This window comes from Ursus americanus, chromosome 15 (assembly GCF_024610735.1).
Source record: "Ursus americanus isolate L20-20 chromosome 15, mUrsAme1.1.p, whole genome shotgun sequence".
Classification (NCBI taxonomy): domain Eukaryota; kingdom Metazoa; phylum Chordata; class Mammalia; order Carnivora; family Ursidae; genus Ursus; species Ursus americanus.
The window spans coordinates 31,378,247-31,383,683 of record NC_142141.1 but is presented as its reverse complement, the minus strand read 5'-3'; the positions used below and the strand labels follow the sequence as shown (position 1 = coordinate 31,383,683).

General features: G+C 35.7%; 1 non-coding gene across 1 annotated transcript; it reads right to left on the bottom strand.

The window, feature by feature from the left end:
* Positions 1-4,970: 4,970 nt before the first annotated feature.
* LOC123785585 (small nucleolar RNA SNORA54) lies at positions 4,971-5,093 on the bottom strand. The gene has a single exon (XR_006777680.1). It is a non-coding gene; the product is annotated as a small nucleolar RNA SNORA54 (small nucleolar RNA).
* Between the last annotated feature and the right edge of the window lie 344 nt (positions 5,094-5,437).

The following is a 5,437-nucleotide window of genomic DNA, read 5'->3' as shown; positions in this document are numbered from 1 at the left end:
AGGCTGCTTTGCTTAAGGGTATAATTTTGTGCAGGAAACCACAATAAGGTCTGGGAATAATTGCCACAAAGACTAAGATTAAAAGATAAAGTTAGCAAAAATCTTTTGACATTTCTATCAAAGTCTGTGCTCTAGAAGAAAAATTCCAATGATTTCTTCAATGATGAAATCATTATTAGAGGAAATGCTGTTGCAGATTTCATTTTGTTGTATACTCCAGCAACTTTTCTACCTTCATATTTGTTCTTACATTAGAAAAAAAATAGAATATTAAATGTTTTTGGAGCCAACTCCCATTTAATTTTAAAATGAAGTAGCATGTCCCTAAGAGAGAAAAAAATTTAGATTTCCAGTTTTCTGTAGCTTTAAATATTTTTATCATGCTTGCCCATTCCCCCTGGTCCTCTCACAAAATCAATCACCTCTTTCCAATTTTCTTGATAACATTATGGGAAGTAAAATAAATTTGGTCCAAATAGTGTGTTTTCATTATGGAAAGATTCTGGTTCTTTCCTGGGGTGTCACAGAGTGGCCCTGAAGGCAGCCCTGCATTGTTTTTTTGTGATCCTAGACCTCCCTAAATTGAAGTCCATGGGGTCCAGAGAGAGCATATACATCTCAAGAGTACATCTTTTTGCATTTTACTCTAGAATGCTGAAGTTAGTATAAGGATTTTTGTAATGTACCTAAAAGTGGTCTGTAGTTAATAGCTTTAACTCAACTGTGCTGGAGATCTTTGAGGAATTCTGCTATGATCATTTCCCCATCTGTATCTTCAGCTCAGTATAACCCCTTTGTCAAAGTGGGAAATGTATTCTTCCCGCACTGTTCTAGACAGCTTGCTCCTTACCCCTTATGTGCCTGGTCTTGGGACTTTCCTAGAACACCATCAACACTTTTATTTGGAGGTTTTATTAGAAAGATCCGCAGGGAGGCAAGATCCAAAGACAACTCCTGTGGCTAGTTTCTTATCAGAAAACCGTCCCTGGATATGGCAAAACATGTAAATGTGAGAGAAATAGGAGGGAAGAGAGTCTGATTTCACAATAAAAACAAAGCATTGTTCTTTCCCCCAAATATTTATTGGGCATATTACAGGCATGGAGCTCATGCCACATGCAGAGAGGCATTTTAAGACTTATTTTAAGTAGACCTTCAACTTCCTGAACTAATACAGACACAAATGGTAAATAAGAATGCAGTATATTAAGGCATTTTTTGTTTGTTTTTCCAGAGGAGCCCTCAGCCTTTATTGTGAAATTATTACTAGAAAGATAGCATGCTGTTAGTATGCAAAGTCAATGACAAAGATCCAAATTATTGGGAGGCTTTGATTCATGTGGTTTCTATTTCAACATGTGAATCCATAGTTATTTGAATAGATCTGCAAGTAAATGATGACTTGATCACCATCTTGAAAATTCACTTTCCTTGTTCTGACTTTGTACGGAACGAAGTTGGTGTTGAATAGAGAAATAGCAAACAGTAATTTCAGCTGGTTGAAATCCAAAGCTCTGTTTTCCACAGACACATAAAACTAGTTGCGAGTAGCCAACATTCTGGCCTGTACTGCAGTCTGGGTGTGCTGTGTCGGCTTCTGTTACTACATCCCGTCTGCAAACCAGGTGCACAAAACATCGTAAGGAAGTGAAGTCTGGTTGCTGGTAATTAATGGAGTTATTTGGTGAATGAAAGTCAAAGCAGTAGCAATATATTATGCTGGAAAGTGTTAGAGAAGTTTTCCTGAAGCTAGAACAGAATCTTCCAAATGAAAGCTTCTAATCTCGGCGAACTGGGATATTCTTACACTTATTAAAATTCGATTTCTGATTATCAACTATTGCTTAAAGAAGAAGGGAGGGGGAAAAAAGACTTTTATGGGGTGGAAAAATGTTCTCTATGAAGCAAATATGGCAAAGCTACTCATTGTGATGAGCTGTGAAAATAATGGCCCACTAAACATCTTACTGTGGTTAGGGGCTAAATTTAAGGCTGTGTCACATCTCACTTCTCAAACTGTGTCCTCTGGTTAAGCATGGTTCATGATTGGTGCTGGAATCCAAATTTTATGTTCTCCCATATTTGATACAGTCTCTAGATACAATCATTTAAGTGATGTTTAATTGATGGAAATATGACTGCTTACTTGGAAAAAATAGAAAGGAGCAGTAGTAGAAGTCATAGATGACAGATAATCATGATGTATGCTGAATAACAATAAATAAATAATTTTTATTTTATAATAAAAAGGGAAATATCCTACAAACTAATGAGAATTTTTGGAGGGTTTATAGATCATATGTTCATATAATAACTTTAAGCTCCTTATTTCAAAGAAAATTGAGGAATAATAATCCCATTAATGCAAGAAAGTTATCCTATTTGCATCCAAAGTCAAATTGCTAAAGAGGGAATAAAAGTAAAAGCAAAGCAAAACAACAAAATAACTTTCTTACCTACTAGAAAACTGTCATCTTTTTCTATATATTAAATATGGAGTCAAATTTCCAGCTGTTTTGGATAGACATCAATCAATTAACTAGTACTCACAGTCACTACTAGGTCTTCAACTTTGGACCAGACTGAGCTACTGTGATTTGTAACAGAATCATCTGGGCAGTTTATAAATGCAGATGGTGATAAGGCACTAGAATCTTGTTCTAACCCAGTTTGAGTTTCTCTATTCTGGAAGCGTTATCCTAAAGAAGTGAAATACCTTAGTCTTTCTGCAAAGTGGGAGGAGGTTAGTGTGTAGTTCAGGAGACTAGACCTTTACACAGAAAATAAAAGCAGCAAGTAATTGATGACAATTGTAATTTTCCTCAGATAGCAAATATTACTTGTGTTTGCATTGGAGCAGTATGTTGATGATTAAAATTCGGTTCATCAGTTAGAAATGACATATCACTTGCCTAGACTACTGACACTGATCTTTTTTCTTGGTGGTAGACTCTTTTTGAATTTGATGGGTATTTGAAAATTTTGCAAAAAGAATATGTTTTAAGTTATTGTATGTAATTGAAAAAAAAGATTCCAACTATGTACCTTCAAATTATACATATAAAATATATACAACCAAAATAGTATACATATCTACTTTAAACATATTTTCTTAGAGAAAGTGGAGGCATAGTTCTTTGGTTTCATTGACTGATGACAAGTGAAGCCACAAATGTTGATAAAATTACTCATGGGAAGGGTTTAGAAAACAAAGAAGAATGAAAGAAGGGCAACACTGAAAGACACAAAAAATTAGGGGGGAGAATGGAAGAAGAAAAGCTCATGAGGGAGAATAAGAAGCAATAGCCAAAGAGAAAATATGCCAAGAGTATTATGACAGGAATGGGGGGAATTATCAAGGACAGAGTGAGCAGTATTGCTAAGTGTTATTGAGGTCAGGTAAGGTAAAGAGGGCACCTATGTGGTTGTCTATTTAAGAAAAGTAGAAGTAAACTTCTCAGGACTTTAGGAAGCCATGGATCTATAAGACTAGAATTTATGGTTTTTTATTTTTTGTATGGATTTTGAAGTTCTCTGGGATAATAGCAAGGCTTAGTATGTAAAAGGTGCCTGATCAGGAGTCATCTATCCCAGGTGAGTGAGTTTTTAGGCAGTGATAGGTGATCGTACTAAGTAAAAGTGGCAGATTGGTTCTGACATGCAGGATTAAGCCCAGAGGTGCCACAGTTGTGCTCTCACATTTTACAATGATCATCATAGAAAAATGCTATTAAATAAATATGCCATGTAACATTTGTCAGAAAGAAAATTAAAAAATAGGGTATTTCAAATTATCTGTTATTAAGTGACTTGAATAGTGACTTAATTTAGAAATGTTTTAAGATGTAAAGATCTAAAGAAGTGGCTGTTAATACTGGCTACACATTATAGTCATTCAGGGAAGTGAAAAAAGAAAACCAAAAAACCAAAAAAACCAAATTCCTGGCAACAACCCAATCCAATTGGATTTTAAAAGCCCCCTAAGACTTCTGGCTTCAGCTCTGACATATAAAGAGCTGAGAAGTCATCATTCCTGTCCTTACATCAAGAAAAAATCAGAAAAAAAATTAAAAAATCACTGATTTTTGTTGAACCTGTGAGAAGACTGAAGTCATAGGGAAAACCACTCTCCCCAAATGTAGACAGACTGATGAATCCAGAGAGTTACAGCCAAGCAGGATAAAAAAAACAAAAAACAAAAAAAAAACAAAAAAACCAACAAACAAATATATACCTAGGAATATCCTATTCAAACTGCAGAAAATCAAAGGTTAAGAGAAAATTTTGAGGGAATGAAAAAGTCAGAGGGAATGAAACCCCTTACCTATAGAGAAACAGGATAAGAATTACAGCAGACTTCTCATCAGAAATCATGCAAGCAAAGAGAAAGTGGAATGACTTATTTGAAGTGTTGAAATAAAAACTCACTAACCCAGAATGCTATATCCAGCAAAATTATCCCTCAGTAGTGAAGGAGAAATGAAAATCCCTTAACTATTTTATTTTTTAAATTATTTTTTCAAAAGTTTTATTTATTTGAGAGAGTGAGCATGCACAGAGTGAAGGAGCAGAGGGAGAGGGAGAAGCAGATTCCCGACTGAGCAGGGAGACCAATATGGGGCTCGATCCCAGGACCCGGAGACCACGACCTGAGCTGAAGGCAGGCACTTAACTGACTGAGCTACGCAGGTGCCCCTTACATGTTTTAAATTCATAGCCTCTTAAGTGTTTTTAATTGAGAACCACAGGTTGAAATAAAGGTGGCTTAGATTGGGTGAATATATAGAATGATTCTTAGAGTTTTAGTCAAAAATTATTAACTTAAGATATTCTACAGTCCTTCCTCTTTCACTAACCACTAAGGATGACTCTGGCTTTATGAATCCAGTTTTTTTTTTTTTTCCTTCCCTTCTTGTTTAAAATTTTTTTTTAAATTTTTATTTAAAAATTAAAAAAAAAAATTCCGGGCCTTGTGTCCTCAGGACCTGCAACTGAGAGCCATGAGTCAGTCAGTCCTATGCCACTGGAGCTGCTGTAGTACTGGAATGGAGCCTGTTAGCTACAGCCAGACTAACAAGCCATCAACAGTGCCTCCTCCCCTTTCCTTTAGGAGCTTCCTACCTAACAGAAAGAAAGAGAAGGCGGAGAACAAGGCTGACTGAAGACTCAGAGAAGAATTTTTAACATGTTTTCTTTCTTTCACATTTTTTTGAGAGAAGTTAGAATAAAATTATAGGCAGCATTTGAGGGAAACTTATGGACAAAGAAAGGGGGTTTTAAAATAAATGTTTCTTTGGCATATATCACCTAATGGTGTTTGAATGATGTTAGCACATAAGTTGAGTTACCTTTTATTGCCTTGTGTTTTGTCTCTGCTCTGCACCTAGACTGGTGGGTTATGGATTCAAAAAGTAGTAGAGACATCTCCCACAAGGAC